The sequence below is a fragment of the Octopus bimaculoides genome, chromosome 7, assembly GCF_046866305.1.
Source record: "Octopus bimaculoides isolate indiv1 chromosome 7, ASM4686630v1, whole genome shotgun sequence".
Classification (NCBI taxonomy): domain Eukaryota; kingdom Metazoa; phylum Mollusca; class Cephalopoda; order Octopoda; family Octopodidae; genus Octopus; species Octopus bimaculoides.
Window position 1 is genome coordinate 92,039,321 of NC_142934.1, and position 21,550 is coordinate 92,060,870.

Here is a 21,550-nt window from a genome sequence, read left to right on the forward strand (position 1 = left end):
CCTGAAAAATCTTTACACAGTGAAACAGATTACCTGCAGCAGATTGTTGTAAGGCCTGAATTAAAATTATGTAACATTTTATGAAAACTATTCCATGAAACCACAGAAACCAGCCAACCAATCTCTTGGAATCAGCTTCTACTGGCTCATTTGATGCAGGTCTTCTTATTCCGTCATATGTACACCCACATGCAGCAATTTTACAATATAACTTTCTAAAATATAGTTAAAACAATTTTATGATGCAACAAATATATATTTTCAAGTTATTTTTTATTTTCTGTGAAGACAGGAATCATAAATGTTGATTTCTGGCAATTTGAGTTAAAAATAAAAGAAAAAAAAAAACTGGAATCAGTTTTTATCTAAAGTAATTCATGATGCTAATGTTACGCAGGAAAGGCATGAACATCACAATCAGCTTTTTTTTTAGGAGAAGGGGATTAAGACTCATCTTTTACAACCATCTATTTTCACTGTGAGTGCAAGCAAGGCTGTCTGGTTAAGTCAATGGCTCTCAACCTTTTTAGTATCCAAGCCAGATCCCAAACCAAAAAAAAAAAAAAAAAAGCAATAGTAAAACACAAGTCAATTAAAGAAAAATTTATTATATTTATAGAGGGAAGTCTGTCAGGAGGTGCCAAAAGGATGCCTGAGGAAGGAGGGGTGCCTGGGAGCTGTGGCTGAGAACTGCTGGGTTAAGGGTTAAGTAGTTTGTGATTCCAGGTACATTCAGCCAATGTCTTCTCCCATAGGCTCAGGTGAAACCAAGCCATAATGAATGGAACTAGGTCAAAGAAAACTGTGACGAAGCCTACCAAATGGACTCAACCTGATCTTAACACCATCATCACACCTCTGAACAGCCTGAGAAGAGTCCATTCTGCTGCAAACATTCAGGCCAGGTTTCCAATTTAAAGATAACTTGATACAAGTTGCTATAATGTGGGAAGTGACTAGAGTTTTGATTTCTTCCTACCTTTTCCCATCACCCTTGGAAGAACTGCAAAGTGGTCACAGGCACCACCCATCTAGTAAACCCAAAATTTTTTTAAATGATAGGAATACAGGTAAGCTTTAAAGAGACAAAATATGTATTAACCCTTTAGCATTTAATTTAACCCAAATATTTCACCAGCTTTAAGTTAAAACTGACTAGATCAAACCTCTCACACCTACCCTACAATGACATTCTAAAAATATACAATACACCATTGAAGTCTTGAAGCTACAAGTTAATGCATAATTAATTTGAAACAATGTGAATAAATAAGCAATACACTTGACAAAGAAATCTGAATTCTAAAGGGTTAAAGGTTATCAACCATTGAGTGAAAAAGAGATGACTCTTGTTGGTACAGAGAATGTAAATGAATGATGAATGATCTGAATGTTGGCAGAGGAAGGACTAACCTTAAGAATTTTGAGAGAAAAATGGCAAAATTAGCTCTCAATATGATGGTGCCTTAGACTTAAGGGGCAGTGAACTGGAAGAAGCGTTAGTACAGTGGACAAAAATGGAAAGTGGTAATTAGTTGCAGGTTTTAACATTCTGATTTTGAATCCTGCCAAAGTTAACTTCACCTTACATTCTTTCAGGTGCAAATGAGTTACAGTAAAAGGCAATAAAATAAGTTAAGAACAGGGAGGGTAGTTACCTTCACTCCCAGATGCCTTGTGCCTGTGTTAAAAATCTACATGGGCCTAGCAATTATTGACAAGATGTCCAATTCATGCTAAAATATAAAATGAAGTTTTGTGATTATAATACAAAATGTTTAAACCAGAAGAAGTAAAGTGTTGAATGGCAGTGAGTAACAGTTTTGTACAAAAGAATTGTAAAATATACAGAATAATATTGGAAAACAATGAGAAAAAGATACCAAAAGATGGAACACTTTTAAAGGATAAATGAAATTATGGGGTTTGAAATATTTGAAAGATGGTTCGTTAATGTGTGGTGTAAAGCAGTGCTTGTCAAAGTGGTGTCTGCAGACCGGTGCTGCTCTGTGAGCCATCAGCTGCTGGTACACGGCCAGTTTCCAGAAAAGAAAGAAACATTATAAAATGCTTATGTAATATTGTATTATTTGTTTACAAAATAAATATAAGATAAAAAAAATTGCCAACTTTTATTATATTCATTATATATATATATATATATATATATATATATATATATATATTGTTTCCTGTATAAACTAATATTACTAAAAAATATTACTGGTACCTGGCACTTTGGAAAAACAAAAACTGCCAGTATGCCACATCAGATAGTTTGAGAAGCACTGAGTGAAACCTGGTTCAATCTTAGAATCCAGCCATCATTGTTTTCCATATAAAAAAAAAAGCAATAAAAATAGCTAATTATGATTTATGGGAAGGGAACTTCTACTCCCTAAAAACAAGAGAAAGAAAATCCTTTGTTCACTTGGATCAAATAAGATCAAAGATGATAAGTAGGTGGTGAAAACTGGACACTTTATAACTGGTGGCAACCAAATGGTACAAACAACAGGTGACATGCTATGAATAGTGTTAGAACTCTCTCCTACCCACCCACATTAAACTCAGTGAAGTCACTCAACAATCCACAACAGGTGAACCTTGGTATAATGGTGATGGCTGTTGAACTGATTCAAAGGGATAATTTCACTAATCGTTAGACAGGTTTTATTAATCTATTAATCAGAATTGTTCTAGGCTTCCCCCATCAGATAAATATAAATGAATGGACTTGCTCCAATGCATGCCAACGTGCGCAGCTGCGTGTAAACGGTTCCTTTGTGTCAAATGTTTGTTAAATGGCATCAAATGGATGAGAGAAATTGTCTCTGGGGTAGGATACAAGCCTATTGCAATTAACATTCACAAATAACCAAGAACTTACTACAAACAAAAAGAAGGGTGAACAGAAACACTGTAAAATAAAGTGATCTGTCCAGAAACACAAAAACACAGTGGTTTAACCCTTCCGTTACCAACCCAGCTGAAACTGGCTCTAGCTCTGTAGTACAAATGTCTTGTTTTCATAAGTTCTGAATTAAAATCTTCCATCAAACCTTAGTCACGATTTATGTTCCTAACACCAGCTTAATGATAACTAAATTTTTTGTTATATTTAAAGTAACTGAAAGAAACACAGAGCATCTCAAAATAAATACAGTAACAAAAGGGTTAAACTCATGAACAATGAGCCTGCTGGCAATGTCCCTTAATCACTTCACTCTCAGTGTTGCCTTTTATTTAGCATGATTACATGTAAAAAGTAGATAACATCATTATACAGTTAGCATTTTGATGGTATTATATTTTTTTACCAATCATCGAAGGTGTCACATAGTGGGATCATACTGAAAACCAAATGGTTACAAAAGACACTTGTTAACCACATGTGGCTTTATATATACCTGTGCTCTGTATATCACTGAGATGACATCAGAACTAAAATGCAACATAAAACTAACGTTCAATTGCTATAAATGTTCCATTTCAGACAAATTCAATACGGCATAATGTAAGTACAATTCTTTAAAAAAAAATACAAACAAAAAAAATAGACAACAGTCATCAAGTCTCACATTTTTTTAGTAATATATCTATATAGCAAAAAAAAGAAAAGACACCAAGTTAGTATGTGATTTCTCATATTGTTTGATTTCTTCCATTTTTTTTAAACGTCATCATTTTCCAGGTGAGCAAATTGTGATTCTGTACATTTTAATACATTCATATGAATTTTTTTTTTATAGCAGCATGCTCCTTTATCTTTATTTTTTTATAACATCTCAATTATGAATTGGGAACAATGCTTTTTAATTTTCTCACTTTGGTAGGAGTTGAAAAGCTCCAAACATAAATGCATTGTCTGCAACGGAGATTAGAATCTCTGATCTGTAGATTCTGCTTAAAGCAACTTCTCTCATCCCACACTCACAGCCACCTCAGATAAGTCTAACTTAGGGATGCTAGCAATCTTTAAATTATTAGATACTTCAAATAACAGGGAGAGAAAGAGAGAAAGCTGAAGTGAGACTTTAAGTTAAATAATTAAGGATTCAGTCAGTATTAGTCAGACATAATGCAAGAACCTAGTTCTACAAGGTCGAGGGTAATCGTGTGTTTGTGAAAGCTGGGAAAACCTGAATAGGTTAATTATAGCACAGACAACAGTTTATAAAATTAGAAACAGGGAAACTAATTCATGTGTAGGTGTATGTAGAAGAGAGAGAAAGACATTTTTCACAATTAACTTTACCTTAATAACATTTTCTCAATTATAAACTTATATATTACTTAGCCTTCAACTACTTTAAAAATAAATAAACTGTCTGCTTTCCATTCTGCAATTCTGAACAACTGAAATATTTCAAATAATGGGAAGCACTACATACTATATTATTCAAGAAATGTTGGTATATGAAAATATTTATAACATTTAACCAATGTGTCGATGATTTTTAATGTTATACTGAAAATATGGTTTTGCTGTGAAATTGATCTTGGTCGCATAGCCCAAGTTTTTGGGAAGCCAACAGAGGTACTGAAAAAGTTTAATTTTAGGATCATTGTCCATAGACAGTTTCCACTTATTCTAAGTCCTTTGTTATGTTGTTTTGCTAAGAACATTTGGTTACATTCCCCAAGAATATACTGAAAGTTTTGGGGAAAACAGGCTTTAAGTATAAATATATATGTCAATGAATAAATCAGCTTCTATGTGTTTGGTCAACCTTCTAAAATAGCAGCAAAATTTCCCTTATATCACACACTACTCATCATCTTAAAAAAAAAAAAAGAGGAAAAAAAAAACGAATATGAGGTCAAAAATAATGTTTCTTTCCTTTCTTTTTCCTTTCTAGAATATAATTAGACAGGAATGGTTGCTGTATTTTGGGTAAAAAGAATTCATAAAATATTTTGGTAGATTCCAGTAAAGCTAAAGCATTAAGTTCAAAGAATGAAATAAATAATATTTCAGGAAGTTCAAGGAAGTGTTTTACATATTTTTCATAACACTGTAATAAAATAGGTTCTAGTTATAGAACTGCCATTGTGAGGAAAGGATTCTATAAAGTGTAGTCATAAAGAAGGAACTTTTATAGGGTGAGGTATTTAAGGTATCGTATATGGAAGGGAGTGGAATCTGGTGGATTTGCAGGCAGAGAAAGAGAAATCCAATATCTGACTTGACTGGCATCAGATTCGAAGAGAGAGCAATGAATAGTAGTAACCAACAGACAAAGAAATTAGAAGATCTCATAAGAGATTTGCTACAGGTACAGAATAGGAAGATCTAGGCTATAACATCAGACAATCATCAATTTATGGTTGTTTCTCCATGCTTGCATGGATCTGATATTAAACATTTTTGTTATAAAACACACAGAAAAAAAAAAATTCTATTAAGCCAAATGTTTAAGAAAAACAAAAAAGAATTTGTTGTATGCTGTCAACTTAATGTGACAGTCCCATGAAGGGAATAATACTGTTGTTGTTTAGACCTAGGAAGCTGCACCGCTTCCTGTCAGCCTTGACACATTTCCTGTGTTCTTATGTTTACAAGGGGGAGACAAGCACCTCCACCCAGCTAAGCCTGCATCCAGAGACATGTTTCTGAGTCTTTGCTCGTCATCAGTCTGGAGTAGCATGACCTGCTGGTGGAGGTGCTTGTCTCCCCCTTGTAAACATAAGGACACAGGAAATGTGTCAAGGCAGACAGGAAGCAGTGTAGCTTCCTCGGTCTAAACAACAGTAGTATTATTCCCTTCATGAGACTGTCATATTAAGTTGACAGCATACAACTACTTCAACATATCACTACTGCATAAATCTCTCTGAGAGATTTAGAAATGTATTATTTCTAACCAAAAAGGAATTCATCATCATCATCGTTTAATGTCAGTCTTCCTCACTGGCATGGGTTGGCAGGTTTGACAGGAGCTGGCCAGCTGAAGAGGCTGTCTGGGTTCCATGTCTGTTTGGGTTCCATGTCTGTTTGGGTTCCATGTCTGTTTGGTATGCTTTCTAAGGCTGAATGCCTTTCCTAACACCAACCACTTTACAGAGTATACTGGGTGCTTTTATGCAGCACTGGCACAGGTACTTTTACATGGTACCAGCACAGGTGCTTTTTACGTTAATCTTGTAGTGTCTTGGGAGGGTCATTATGCCAATAAAACAAGGTTTGTTTCAACACAAGAATTTACATCAGGAATCTTGTAAACCAAATACAAAAATGAGGAGAAATATATTAATCCTTTACAAATAATAGATTTTTTTGGTTTTCCTTCCAAAGGGAAAACTACATTCTATTTATTGGTATTCTTGTACAAGGAGATGCTGCAAATTGCATCCAGACAACAAGGTTGTTTGATTACGTATAAAAAGAGTATTCAACAGTAAAACAAATTTTTCAAACAAAATAAGAAAAAAGTCCCAGCCATTCAAACAAAGAAGAATTCATGAAAAACATAAAACCGTGTTGAATAAACTTTATGTATTTAATTAAAATCTTAGGCAATGTCTTACTGAACAGCCTTATGATCAAAAGGTCTCTGAGCCATGACCATCTGGTCAATTTTTGTCAGACATTTATATTATGCCATCCAACATGTCCTTCAGTTTTTCAAATCTGTAGAGCATAAGTTGAAGATATGGCTGTTATTTCTAGCATATCAAGCAGCTCTCAAGAGTCTACTTTACTTAACTCATGATTTTTCAAGTTTTCTTACTACTTGAGCAAAAAAAAAAAACATTTCTAGAAATTTATCATCAGTTTTACTTCTACTTTTCTATGTTGGCATGGATCGGACATTTTTCTGAATATCGACACCCTTCTTGCCTCCAACTTTTTTAGTCACCTCTTATGACACATAAGGGTACAGTGTACTCATTCCTAACATGGAATACTGATAGTAAGATAGACATTTTAGCATTATAGGAGCTACAAGAGAGAATCCTTATCTGAAATTAGTATTGTAAGGTACAGACACAGTCTACTTCATCAAAAGCTTTTACTTTTTCATGCCTACAATTTATAATTAGGGAGATTTCAGTAGATTTTAATTGAAATAGTTATCCTTTATTAGTAATTCCTACCTTATTAAAAGGAAATAGTATTAATATCTTAAATTACTGTTTCTCATTTTCAGCCATGAAATTGGTAGGAAACTGATAGTGTTTGCTTAAATCAAACTCACAAGAGAGGGAGAAAAAAATAAAAAAGAGATGCATGCTGATGGAGGACGAAAGACTTAACACATAAATCATGACGGGGCCATGATTGTGGGCGTCAGGCACAGGTCAACAGGCCACAATTGTGGCCCAGATAGATGCATTTAATTTATGGGTGTTTGTTGGGGTCTAGTGTCACTTAAATGCTCCGATACCCCCTAAAATGCAAGAGGGCTAATAGTTCAACTAATGACTTTTCAGATGATGTAAAACTTGCCACCATTATATACTAAAAAGATATTTTAAAACTATTTTTTTGTTTTTTATGTGTGCATGGTAGTCTCATTTTCATAAAATGTGCTCAGCAGTCCATGCTATGTAAGAGCAAACCCCAGTGCTTTATGGGTTAATACTTCAAATGGACTCTTATTACAGGTTCTTGTTTTCAATAAAGTACTCTCCCCAAAATGTCAATTTATCTCACATTACACTAACAGACATCTCTTCTGCTCCTTATTTGTTTTCTTTTAGTTTTGTTTTTTGTACAATGCTCTTTATATGAGGTCTTAATTTTTTTGTATCTAACAAACATGATCAAACATGCCCCAAATCTGACTATTGTGTTTCTCTTGGGGTGGGTGGGGGTGGAGAGAGGAGCAATTTAATCCATTTCTTGTAGACCAAACAAGCATGTAAAACTGTAGGGTTGTCATTTTAGACACTGTTTGCATTTCTGTAACCCCTTAGCAAAATTTACAGCTGTTTTTGAATCCTGAATATATTTTATTTATTAATGAAAATTATTACTAAATTCAGAGATAATCCTTGACAAGTTTTACATGTATTCCAATTCCAGTTTTAGAAGAGGGGCTCAACAACCCTGCATGTTCTAAAAGATGATTAAAAGGGTTAGTAACATAAAACACTGTCTCAGGAAAACCCAATCAATCCATGCCAGCATAGAAAAGCAAAAGTGAAATGAATCTTTGATAGGCCAATTCCAGTATGGTTAGGGTAAAAACTGATCCTGCAGGTATTCTTACTGAGTGGATATTTATAATTTAGCATTGATAGGAATGTTTGCCAGTCTTTAATTCCTACTTTAAAGTGACTGATTTCTTCAGAAGTCTCCAGAACAGTTGAATAAATTATGAGCCAGATCAAGTTCAGCAAGTCTGAAATGAATCTGGCTCGTAATTTCAATTAATGACAAACATGACAGAAAACCAAAATAAATAGGAGATCGAAGTTTGTACTCTTCTGTAAAACATTGCCACAGTTTATCAAGTTGTTAGGAATAGGTTACTTTTGATTGACCATAGTCCATTTCCAAGACAACATTTCTTATTTCATACCATGCCACTGGCCCTTAAAAGCATCATAGAGCTTAAGAGACATTCACACATGTGATGATGATGATGGTGATATATTTTGATTTTAGCATCCATTGCCCTTATATCAACACCAACGACAATAATAATCTGGGAGGATATCTACTCACATCGACAACCATCACTATAATTCTCAAGGACAGGAATGAAAATCTCTGTATTCTAATAAACACTTTGATCTTCTGACCAAAATATCACCAAAAAGGAAGTTGAAAAATGACCAAACTACAAGGATTTTGAAATGGAAGCGAGCAACATGTAAGGCATGAAAGTGAAGCTACTCTCACAATTGGGGTTCTTGACTGAATAAACAAGAAAATGAAACATGAACCAAGCCATGGGGAAAAGAAAACAAAAAAAAAAGAAACAAGGTGTGGTAACATGGTTCCAGGCACCTTGGGCAAGTGTCTTCTACTATAGCCTCAGACTGACCAAAGCCTTGTGAGTGCATTTAAAAAAACAAAGTACTGGGGTTGATTCCTTTAACTAAAAAACTTCTTCAAGGTGGTGCCCCAGCAAAGTCAGAGTCTAATGACAGAACAAGTAAAAGATAAATCAAGGCCAAGAACAGGTGGTGCCCCAACAAGGTCAGAACAAGTAAAAGATAAATCAAGGCCAAGGTTCACAGTTCTCCACACAACCTACGAAACAGCCTCATTAAGGACAGACTACATCCTACACAAGACACTTTCCATTCAATAGTACAACTCACACAGCACATACCCTACATAATCACCAACCATCAAATTAACATATACTGTTACATAATCGACACCCAACACTAATACATCTCACACACATTCAACAGCTTGCAAAACTCCTTTACCACCTACAACTCACAAAGCAGCACATATTATTCTACACAATCAGCAAACAACAAAATAACACAATTCCCGTAGCACATATACTACACAGAAACCAAAACACTGAAGGAACACCAGAAACAACAAAGTGAAATAGATGTACCTTAAAAAAACACGACCCTAAACATCTTCCCAAAAGAAAAAGAAAAAAAAAAACCAAATTATGCAGCATCCTCCCTTTAAAAGTACAGGTTCTCAAAGTGGGAGTTACTGTCCACCCCCCAAGTAGGCATTGTGATGGTTCAGGTGGCTGCTGGTGCTTAAGGGGGCAGTAGAGAAAAAAGGGGCCATAGGATAAAGGTAATGAATTGGGGGACGCTATGAATCTATTACAATATTATACAAATATTAAATAATTCATAGTATATGTAAATTAGTAAAATATAAAATATTTAATTTATACCTAAAAATAGGGGTGGGGGTGCTGAGGGTATTATGTGACCATGAGGGGGGAGGGCGTGGCCCAATGGGTTTGAGAACCTCTACTTTAGAAAATGAAAAGTGTTGGAAGGGACGGAGTGGAAATTCTCATGAAGCATAAAACCACAAATTTTGTTGTGTCAGGCTGTGCTAATCAAAAGGTAGGACTGCAGTTGCTTGCTGTCCTGAAATCGCTTTGGTCAGCTTCTATGCACGACTACCATAATTTGCATAACAATGACATCACTGTTGTGTCGTTCTTTTAATGCTAAGCCTGTTCCATTCAGTGTTCCTTGTTGTAAGCAATCCTTACTTGTTATAATCCTTTCTAACAGGCACAAAGCCACAAATTATTTGGAGGGAGAGAAGGATTAGTTGATTAAAATAACCCCAGCACATGACTGGTACTTTATTTGAAATTTTAGTGATCCTGAAATGAAAGGTAAAGATGACCTGAGCAAAATTTAAACTCCAAACACAAAAGATGGCTTTTACCCCATCATTTTACCTATTCTATTAATCCCACAGCACTTGTAGTAGTAGTAGTAGTGGTGGTGGTGGTGGTTTCAAATTTTGGTGCAAAGCCAGCAACTTCAGAATTACTATATTAAATAATCTACATCCTGCTAATTTTAATCTGAACTTAATCTGTTTATTACTATATATGTATACATTTTAATAACAAGATGTTGGTTCTACAGCCATCTGGAACAAACTTGACAGAGTTAACTGACAGTCTTCATCATCATCATCATTATTTTAATATTCCCTTTTCCATATGAGCATGGGTCAGACAGAACTTATTGAGGCAGATTTTCAATGGCCAGATGCCTTCCCTGTTGCTAACCCTCACTTGTTTCCAAGTAAAGTAATATTTCCCCCATGACCAAACATGTTTCTGAAGAATATAAGAAATGAATGGCATTCATTTTCAACAATCATGCAATACGTAAAGAAGGGGGCACACGCACTCAAGAAAAAAATTAAATAAACAGGCTTCTTTCAGTTTCCGTCTCTCAAATAAGGCTGTGGTTGGCCTGGTGATAGAGTAGGAGCTGGCAGAAACGTTAGCATGCTGGGCGAAATGCTTATCGGTATTTTGTCTGCCGTTACGTTCTGAGTTCAAATTCTGTCGATGTTGACTTTGCCTTTCATCCTTTCGGGGTTGATAAATTAAGTACCAATTACGCACTGGGGTCGATGTAATTGACTTAATCCCTCTGTCTGTCCTTGTTTGTCCCCTTCTATGTTTAGCCTCTTGTGGGCAATAAAGAAATAGATATAGTAGGTACCATGCAGTGGGACTGAACCTGGAATCATGTGGTTAGGAAGCAAACTTCTGACCACAGAGCAGTGTCTTCTTTCTCACTTAATAAATCATATTGTTTTCACCTCTGATCACCTGCAGAAGAAACCTCTACAAATTGCATGCGTGACCCTATATAGAACTATACCCATACTTGGGGACAAGGTTGCCTCTTCTCCAAACTGCAACCAAAAGTTTTATTCAACTGATTAACATAGATTCACTCAGTCATCCTCAGGCTGCAACTGCTGGATTGCAGATGCACTGCTTCCACTATCTGCATCGTCTGCCAGCACTACATCAGTTTCTATTCCTCTGAAATAGCTCGCTGCAGATGCATCCAGAACCACCAATCCAGGCCATCAGAGGCCTTGCATGAAATACTTTAATTCTTTCTCTCCAGAATTACAAGCCTCCAGAAATCCACACCCAGTTCTTTATCGGTCGTTGGACTGCAGTCATGCTGGGGCACTGACTCAAAGGGACAAATCATTCTCAGTATGTTTTTTTTTTTCAAGTCTGGTACTTGCTTAGTCTTTTTGCTGAACAACTAACTGCTAATTTTCAGGAATGTAAACAAACCAACACCAGTTGTCAACCAATGAGAAGTGACAAACACACACATCTGTGTGTGTGAGTGTGTGTTGGGCTTTCACACAGTCTCCATCAATCAAGTTCTCTCACAAGGCATTGGTTGGCCCAGGGCCATGGTACTTGCTCAAAGTAAACCTGAAACCATATGGTTGCAAAGAGAACATCTTAACCACACTGCCACATCTACACTTATGCCAAACATTTATTTATTTATTTATTATTCCATCTCCCACCTCACCACTCCCAATATTTTTTTAAAGCAAATTTCAATCTACAAATAAAATATCAATCTCATCAGTTTTGAAGGGTCTGCAAACGTAACAGGCACTGCCCACAATTCCTTCAGACTTGGCCCAGGAAAAGATAAATATGTACACTTAAAATATTAACAAACTGTATTTCCCAACCAAAGCAATAACTATCAGTAACATTTAAAATAAAATTAAAAAACCTGCACAAACAAAAAGAAAAAAAAAGGGGCGGGGGGGAATGAAGATAATATGATAGCAGAACCCTTAACTCAGACGAGGTTCCTTAACTACATATCGCTACTTCACATCTAATTTAATTTAAAAACAAAAAATGCTTGGCATTCCAATAAAATAAATATCTTTATATAGTTTGTTTGTTTTTTAATAATTTTTTTATAAAAAATAATTCAAGCTGATTTGACAACATTAAAAATTCTTTGGAAGTATTATCTAGGAACTTAGCAGCTATTACTATTGCCATTACTATTACTACTACTACTACTACTGGTGGCAGTGGCGGTGCACTGCTTCTAAATCCAGTCCATTAGGAACCCACATAACCTCAATTACCATCTCCCACACCACCACAACGGTTAGGAAGAGGGTAGTGTCACAAGTATTTCTTGTAATAGTCTCTCTGGACATTTTCTTCTTTATAACCTTGACAATATTTTATGGATTCTTAACTGGTGCTCTGTCGGTTATGACAATGAGGGTTCCAGTTGATCCAATCAACAGAACAGCTTGCGCATGAGATTAATGTGCGAGTGGCTGAGTACGCCACAGACACATGTACCCTCCACCCTTTTGTTACCATATTCCTGTTGAGATGCTCTGCGTTTCTTTCAATTACTTTAAATATAACAAAGAATTTAGGAAAATAACTTTGTTATCATTAAGCTAGTGTTAGGAACATAAATTGTGACTAAGGTTTGGTGGAAGATTTTAATTCAAAACTTATGAAAACAAGACATTTGTACTACAGTATTTTAGCAGTTTATACCATATGAATGCTTACAATAAGCATAGAGGCGTAATGGCCCAGTGGTTAGGGCAGTGGACTCGTGGTTGTAGGATTACAGTTTTGATTCTCAGACCAGGCGTTGTAAGTGTTTATTGAGCGAAAACACACAAAGTTCCACGAGGCTCTGACAGGGGATGGTAGTGAACCCTGCTGTACTCTTTCACCTCAACTTTCTCTCACTGTTTCTTCTTGTTTCTGTTGTACTTGTATTTCAAAGGGCCAGCCTTGTCACACTCAATGTCATGCTGAATCTTCCTCCGACAACTACGTTGAGGGTACACACGTCTGTGGAGTACTCAGCCACTTGCACATTAACTTCACGAGCAGACTGTTCCGTTGATTGGATCAACTGGAACCCTCGTCTTCGTAACCGACAGAGTACCATAACTTACAATAGCAAAAAGAAAAGAAAAAAGTGATCACACAAAAATCTAAAAAACATTATATATATACATATATATATTTTATAATTAGATACATAATTATAACAAGGGATTGGCTATAAGTCTTTCCACACGCTGAAAAATAGACACCAAAAGACACCATTACCACCTTATTATAATTAATATTTGAAAAATTTACTCCGTGATCAAAACTGCATTCCCTGCAGAGTATGTCTTGACATACTACACTGGTGTTGTAAGTCCACATACATCACTGGAAAAAAAGCAGTATTTCAAAGAGTGGCATATATGGAAGAAGATGAACAATGAAGACAAATGAACTTCATTTTTTACAATTATTTCTGTAAGTTTACATGTGTGTGAACAGTCACACAATATGTGGGTGTGGTTGAGCATATCAGAATGCTACATCAGGGTAGCATTAAGGTGTACATCTTTGCATTGTGCAAAGAATATATATTTTGTGTTGCTTATGTAAAGGTAGGATCTAGGCAAAGAGTAAAAAAAAAAATGAAAAATGATAAAAAAAAAATGAAAAATGATAAAAAAAAAAACAAGGCGCGAAGCTTTTGGGGAGGGGGCCAGTCAATTAGATCAACACCAGTACGCAACTGGTACTTAATTTATCGATACCGAAAGGATGAAAGGCAAAGTCAACCTCAGCAGAATTTGAACTCAGAATGTAAAGACATACAAAATACCGCTAAGCATTTCACCCAGTGTGCAAACATTTTTGCCAGTTCACCGCCTTGAAAAATGATAAAATAATGAAAACACAATACCAATAATAATAAAACTAATTTCCTTGATACAAGTGGCATTGATAAGAGATAGGCCTGTAATAAATCACAAATGTTAATAGTGGTAGATTTTGAGAATGTTACTTCCTGCCCCACAATGATAAAAATATTAACAAGTGCACTCAGAGAGCGCAAACCTGTGCCAAGGTAACACTAACATCCTCTCAACGATTAACTAGAGATAATTTTTAAAATGAGAATATCTGAAATAAACTCAATTGCTCTCACAAACAAAAATACTAAATATGAAGCAACTGCTCTCAAAAATTAAGTAAAAAACCAGGAAAAATAATCCAGAATCCTTGTCAAGTACTAGATTGATCCCAAAATCTAATTAGTTTGTGCCAGTCATGAGGCCAAACATCCCTGAAAGTTTCATCTGAATCCATCTAGCGGTTCTTGAGATATCTTACCCATGGACAAACAGACACGACTGAAAACAATGCCTTTGCTAAGGCAGAGATAATAACAACATCAATAATAATGGTTTCAAATTTTGACACAAGGCCAGCAATTTTATGGGTGGGAGCTTAGACAATTACATCAACCCCAGAGTTTCACAGATACTTATTTTATTAACCCCAAAAGAATGAAAGGAAGAGTTGAGATGGACAGCAATTGAAACTCAAAGTAAAGATGGACAAAAGACGGCTGGATATTTTGTACAGCATGTTAACAATTCCACCAGTTCACCACCTTAACAACTATAATAACAGACCTTTTGAATGGGATGGGTTACTCGACCTGAAGAAAATCCTAGCTGGGCCCCACTTGCAGGGTCATGCACTGTTTATCTTGATATGAGATCATTTCGTTGTGCACATATGGTTGTGTTGTGATGCATGTGTCTGGTGAACTCTTATCAGATAGGTGGTCATGATAGGTATATTGGCCTTCGTATATTTGTACCCCAGTGTCACTTTGATGGCAATGTGCTGGTCTCTCACACAATAATAAAATTTAAAATAAATATAAAGCAAATATCAGATTGGAGCCTGGTGTAGCCATCTGAATCACCAGTCCTCAGTCAAATCGTCCAACCCATGCTAGCATGGAAAGCAGATGTTAAACGATGATGATGATGATTAGAATATGATAAAAATAAAATATATTATGGAGATGTACTTGCATAGCAAGAGACCTGATCTGAGATTGTATGCTGGAACGAAAACGATTGCAGTGTGGAAGGTGTTTAAGAAACACACAAAAACCATTAGATTCACTTCAACATTTGAATCTAATTTTCCAAAATATTTTGGTCGCTTTGAGACCGCGACCTGTTCACTGACAAAATTCCATGCAGGAAACAAAAGCGCCACCCGCCACCCACCGAAATTAGTCTCCAAATGTGCCCCTGTTGACATTGGTGATTTATTACTAAGCAGCATCTTATCAGTGTTGCTTATACCACTAAGATTAGTTTTATTATTGTCCCTGATTGTTAATGTCTTTATTATCCTTATAATTATTGTTGCACTCATTGTCCGTTTTCTCCCTGTATAACCAACACAAAATACATATCCTTCGCACTTCTGATGAAGTGCTACTTCAATATATTCAACCACAGACATATTGCGTAACTTTTTATGTCAGGTGGCCAGAAACAACTGTAACAATAAAGTTGAGCTACATTATATTTATACATACATACAATGTATATGTAAATACCTAAGGCAATGGCTATCAATAGAAATACTTAACAAAAGATGACTCAATATGTCTTCTGACATAATAAACTAACTTCTTTCAATAGGCTTTATTGCAAGTGAACAATAATATTGCTATTATCACCAAAGGCAGTTGGTGGCAGGAGTAGAAGTCAGAGGAGATGGATGACATTCTTTTTCTAAGCTTTGACACTCCTTTTGTTAACAAGAATGTTAGGAACCACCCTCCTTCTTCCTCCTAATGTTTCCACCCACCTCATGGTGTCTGTCATGGCACACCCTGCAATGGAAGTGTCTATATACTTCATAGAATTTCCTGATGTCATATCATAGATAGCAACATGAATTAGGGGCTCAGCAATTTATAGGGGAACTTGATAGGTTCAGTTGTAAGGAGTAAAGGGATTTCTACCCTTTGCCTGAAAGGGAGGAAGAGAAAGTATTGTTATTTACTTGCTGCCAATCCAAATGACAACACCAATTTCTCCATGTTCTTTATTCTCAGACAAAACACATATGCCTAGTAATCTAGATTGCTTAAATTTAGAAACTAAACTCAACAAGCTTCAAAAAATTAATTTAAACATCTCTTTTAAGGTCTGAAGGAAGACCATGAAAGAACAGTTAATTCTGAGCTTAACTCTTTAGTATTTCAACTGGCCACATCCACCCCAAATATTCTTCCCATTTTATGTTCAAGCTAATCAGATCTGGCCTCTCACACATCTCAAAGCAACAAGAAAAACAATGTGAATGAATGTGCATTACATTTGACAAATTAATCTGAATGCTTAAATGGGTAATGACTTGAAACAGATGATAGAATATTTTCCTGTTGCATAAAAAGTCAGTCTAGCTATCGGAAACAACATTCCTCTAAATCATCATCATCATTTAGCGTCCGTTTTCCATGCTGGTATGGGTCGGACGGTTTGATTGAGGACTGGCAAGCCAGAAGGCTGCATCAGGCTCCAATATGATCTGGCAAGGTTTCTACAGCTGGATGCCCTTCCTAACGCCAACCACTCCGAGAGTGTAGTGAGTGCTTTTTACATGCCACTGGCACCGGGGCCAGTTAAGTGGCACTGGCATCAACCACACTTGAATGGTGCTTGTTACATGCCCCTCACACTGTGGCCAGTCAGGTGGCACTGGCATCAACCAGGCTCAAATGGTGCTTTTTACATGGCACCAGAACTGGCAATGGCCATGCTCGAATGGTGTTTTTATGTGCCACTAGCACAGGTGGCAATCATTCTTCATTTTAGGGTGAATTGATAGTAAAATGAATTTGAGAAATAAAATACCTTGTTTGAAAACAAATTATTATACAATAATATACACAAAGGCTGGAAGGAAATTAGGTAAATATACTTTATTGAGGGGTTGAAGTGTACAAAAGATGGAGAAGTAATAATTTGAGAGAAGCAGTGTAAGAGGAATCAAGTAAAGTGGAGAGATGGGGAGGGAGGCTGTGCTGATTCAGGGATGTATGGAGGATAGCAGTTTTGTAAAAAGAGCTTTGTTAAGTGATCCAAGTGCAAGAAACTGGCAGAAGAGGAACCCAAGAGAAGTGGCCAAATTTTATCTTAGGACATTGAACCATATGGAGGAGATAACACATAATAATGATGAGTGTGAACTATGAGAACTAGGTCGTATGTGTAATGGAGTTCTTAAGGACAGCTGATCTTCAACTCCAACCAGAAGAAAAGGATATAAAAACGATGATGACAGTAATGATTGTGTGTGTGTGTGTGTGTGTGTGTGTGTGTGTGTGTGTGTGTGTGTGTGTGAGTGAGTGAGTGAGTGAGTGAGTGAGTGAGTGAGTGAGTGAGTGAGTGAGTGAGTGAGTGAGTGAGTGAGAGAGAGAGAGAGAGAGAATGTGCTGTGAGAGGGAGAGAGCATGTGCTGTGAGAGAGAGAGAGAGAGAGAGAGAGAGAGAGAGAGAATGTGCTGAGAAAGAGAGAGAATGTGCTGAGAGAGAATGTGCTGAGAGAGAATGAGAATGTGGTATATGAGAGAGAGAGAGAGAGAGAGAATGTGGTATATGAGAGAGCATATGTGTGGTATATGTGTGAGACTGTGTGTGTGATCTCACTGTAACACTAAACTTATAGGACACACCCATACAAATGAAAAAAGCTTCCCTACATGCCCTTAGCCTGCTGTACCCTAACAACCAGGTTAAAAAGTGGGAACCAACTCAGAGACAATGTTCTCTCTTCGGAGAGAATAACCAAACATGATTTCTTATATTGGTACAAGGCCATAAATTTGCTAATTGAAGCTATCCTCAGTTCGCAGCTGGTATCTGATTTTTCTTTTTTCAGCAGAATGAACATCAAAATCGTCACCAATGAGGTTTGAAGTCAAAATACACAAAATATAAGTGACACTGTGGCATTTTAAAGGAGCAGGGTGGGGTACTGAATGATCCTTTAAATTTTCACTAGTTTCAGTCATTGGACTATGCTCATGGGTGGCCACCACTTGGAAGGGTTTGGTTGAACAAACTAATCTTCCATACTTGTTGTATGTCTGATACTTATTCTATCAGTCACTTTTGCCAAACCACTAAGTTATAGAGGTATAAACTATCCAACACTAGCTGTCAAGAAGCAGAGGGACAAATACATACACATATATGATGGGCTTCCTCACAGTTTCCATCTACCAAATTCACTCACAAAGCATTGGTTGACTCAGGACTATAGTAGAAGACACTTGCTCAAGGTGCCGCATAGAAGGACTGAATTCAAAGCTGCATGGTTGTAAAACAAACTTCTTAACCACACAACCAGGTATGAAAAAAAAAATGAAAACTCAATCGAAATTCTGCCTTAATTGTAGAAAACAAAAACCTAGCAGCCATTCTTAGTGACTCTCAAAGGGGAGATAACTTAAAAGCTTCAGGCATGTTTCAGACTTATTAGATTTCATCAGCCAGCATTCCATTAATCAATGTCTATACCAAAGGAAGTAGTTGTTGATATATACTATCTTCAGGAAAATTAAATTAGTCATAATTAATACATACAGTATAATAATCTATTATGACTAATCATGTTATTAATTGTAGATATGTGATAGGCACTTTTAGGGTAATGAATTAAGTCTACTCCCCTTGTAGGCCATATGGGGTGGGATTTGAACTCTTAATATAGAGAACCAGAACAAATACCTTAAGGCTTCGGAAACAGTGTTCTGACAGTTCCACCACTTTACTGTCTTTGACTGGTATTTTTTAATTTTTTTTATCGATCCTGAAAGGATGAACGGCAAAGTCAACCTTGACAGCATTTAGAAGAGTAGAGTTGAGGAAAATTTGGCTGCTAGTTCATGCAAGTCATACCACTACATAGAGGTTACCTCATTGGTTAGCTCTGATAATGTTAATAATTCATACCAAACATTGTAGAGGAGATGGTATAGTTGAGAAGATTAATCCCCAGTAAATAGCTGGTATTCATTCAGACTCCAGAGAACTAAAACGGTAACGCCAGCCTTGGTAAGGTTTTGAGCTTTGGAATCTAGAGAGCTAAAAATAAATTCCACAAGGCATTTATGCAAGCATTTTTCTATTCTGCCACACCTAGCTTTTAAATTCTTATCTAATAATGAAATCCTACTCTAAATGTAATATTTAAACTGTAATAGGTTTTAGGCTAACTATTATAACTTAATTTGATTTTGAGTAACACTATTAGTGTTCCACCATGTAATAAAAATAAGAGATTTGTTGTAGAAATATACGTTGAAGAGTTGGATGTTGCACAAGAACACAATCATGTTATAACAGAAAAGACGGTACTTAATGTCAAACCTATAATCATTAACCAATTCCATAAGCAGTTTTTATTACTACTTACAGGAGAAGAAAGTCAAGCTATCATGCCTTAATTTGAAAACTTCTTCAAAAGAGTAATCACTGGCAACAGATCGAAGAATTTTATTGAAGAAACATTTACTGAATACACTGTTCATTTTGAACGGTATAATTCAGCTTTATTCTCCCTTTTCCAATATAATACTTGAAGATGAAAGAACTTTTGAATAAATTTATACATGAAAGCACACACATACAAACACACACACATTCAAATGGAACAAGAAAATGAAAATAGATGCAAGGTTTCAATTTAAAAAATTTTCCTTTTTTTTTTTTTTGCAATTAAAAAATTATTATCAATATAACAGCTTTATTTTATTTTTGCTTGGCATGGGTTTGAATACAATAGGTGTCCATACATCTCACCATTACAAAAAGCCTGACTAACCATCAAAAGGCCAAGCTACCTACTTATTTCCCCACCCAAATCTTCCGTATCTTAATTTTTCTTGTCTCTTATCTATTTTCATCCGTTCATATCCAAAATATATTTTTAAGTAACATTATTTAACCACTATGGCACTTTCTAGACAATGTTTTTGTTTTTGTAATACTATTATTATTGTTATTATTATTATTATTATGGTTTAGTCAAAAAAGGAAGGGTAGTGCCCATGATTATTGCATGACTTGGAGCTGGTAGGAAAAAGAGAAGAAGCTACAACACAAAGGGTTGGTTGCTAACCCCTCTTTCAATCTATGAAAGTTAAAGACAGTGAGTGAGTCTGCCAACAAATAAGACAGCTTCCCAAGGCATTTCTCTTGCAGACAAGACTGTCAATGCTAACAGAAAGATTTTACTAATTACAACATTGGCTTTGTTTCTAAATGATTAGAAAGGAACAAATTAAAGTGATTGTATGTTGTCAACTTTATGTTTTCATAAGGACACAGAAAATGTGTCATGGCCAGCGGAAACGACGTTTCCTGGGGCTAAATAACAGTAGCATTCTTCCCTTTCATGGGACTGTCACATTAAGTTGACAACATACCATCACTTTATCGTGCTGCTACTGTATAAATCTCTCTGAGAGTTTTAGAAATGTATTATTTCTAGGAACAAAATTTTTTTTAAAAAATTTTTATAAGCAAAACATAAGGGCATTATCTAAGCATTCTGCAAGAACTACCTGAATCATCATCATTGTTTTATGTCCATTTTCCATGCTAATGACTTATGCATGATTTACCTGTTTTTCATCTTCAATCTCCTTGTTTGTTTACATCTGACATCTTGTACATGAAACGTAATAGAAAAAAAAAATCAGTGCTGACTATAATTTCTGTAGAATATCCATAGAGATAACCTTAATAAATGATTTTCCATGCTGTCAGGAGTTGGATAGTTTGACAGGTGCTGCCACAGGACTCTGTACCTAGCACCAATGTCTACTTTGACATGGTTTCTACAGCTGGATGCTCTTCCTAACAAAAAATCTCTATTCTTTTTACTGCAAAAATGACAGTCCAAAGAATTTGGACCAGTTGCCTTGGCATGAATTCTGACTTTGCTGTCTAAATACCATTGCTGTATTTCCACACCTCTGACATCATCTAATCTATATTTTGTATGAATGGAGAAGTTACAAATTCACTAAATTTCTCTCAGCCTAATTAAATAAATTTCCAGTTTCATCTCCACAGATAATTATGTAACAGAAACTGTTTAATAGATCAGAAATTCTTCAAATAAAAACTTCACAAGCTTTTTACTGTATAAACTGTTACTCTAAACAACATAAAAATGTTGTTATCATTCTGT

At 35.8% G+C, this 21,550-nt stretch overlaps 1 protein-coding gene across 13 annotated transcripts in view; it reads right to left on the bottom strand.

Annotated features, from left to right (window-relative positions):
- The window catches only part of LOC106867178 (ras-related C3 botulinum toxin substrate 2), a 227,838-nt gene that overhangs the window by 176,840 nt on the left and 29,448 nt on the right, over positions 1-21,550 (bottom strand). For 4 of the 13 annotated variants that reach the window (XM_089355667.1, XM_089355666.1, XM_089355664.1 and 1 more), the window contains exon 2: positions 1,659-1,736. The exons of the other annotated variants lie outside the window; for them this stretch is intronic. The gene's annotated coding sequence lies outside the window, so the exon portion shown is untranslated. The remainder of the gene's footprint in view (positions 1-1,658; positions 1,737-21,550) is intronic. 13 annotated transcript variants of the gene reach the window in all.